Here is a 902-nt window from a genome sequence, read left to right on the forward strand (position 1 = left end):
CCAGTTTCTAAAACAATTTATTTGAAACAATCTAGAACTTTCCTGGTGCAGGGTGTATCATATTGAATATCCTCATGTTTTTCCCATGTTTTAGGGAATTTAAAATAGTTCATTGTAAATAATTTATTTGGTTGGTGCAGCTCTAGTTCTTAATCTTAATCTTCAGATCAGGAGTGCGTGGAGAGCAGGGCCAGGTCATGTCCTGCTCCTGCCCGCCCAGCCTGCCAGCCTCGAGCCGGCCTCACTGCATTTTCAGTGCAGCTCCTTCCTGCTGAGACGACAGGAAGCATCTTGTGCATTGGCCTCTGTTCTGATGTGTTTAATAATGACCAAAGTGCATTCTGAGGGTTTTCCAGGAACGTATTCCTCGAGCTTTAAGAACATTCTTAGTTTCTCATGTGAAAAATTAGGCTTTGTTTGATATGTTTCTTCCTCTATTGTCTAATATTGAGGTTGTTTTTAGGAATTATATTTTATGAACTTTTTCAAAATAAGGTACATACCTATACAGAACTTTAACATTTTGCACAGAATATATCAAATATATTTTGAGAAAAAAAGTACAGGCATGAGTTCTGTTAGGAATAAAATATGAAACTATAGTATCTCATAAAAAGTTATTTCAGAATGGAAATATTTTTGAGAAAAGTAGCTACGTATGCTGATTTAGGAAAGTGCTTGTCTAGGTCAGAGTTCAGCTTACCTTAGAGTTGGGAATTGAAAGTTGTTAGTAATATGTTGAATTATGTGACTAATGTGAGCAACAGTAGAATACTAAAAGTTGTTTCTTTAAGCAATTTCTGAACATTAGCAGAATTGTTTCAAAGTAGAAAATTGACACTGCTGCCTTTAAGAACACCATGAATGTAAGAAATTGTAGCGTATCTCGTACTATAGAAAGG

This window comes from Octodon degus, unplaced genomic scaffold, assembly GCF_000260255.1.
Source record: "Octodon degus isolate 3935 unplaced genomic scaffold, OctDeg1.0 scaffold00108, whole genome shotgun sequence".
In the NCBI taxonomy this organism is placed as follows: Eukaryota; Metazoa; Chordata; class Mammalia; order Rodentia; family Octodontidae; genus Octodon; species Octodon degus.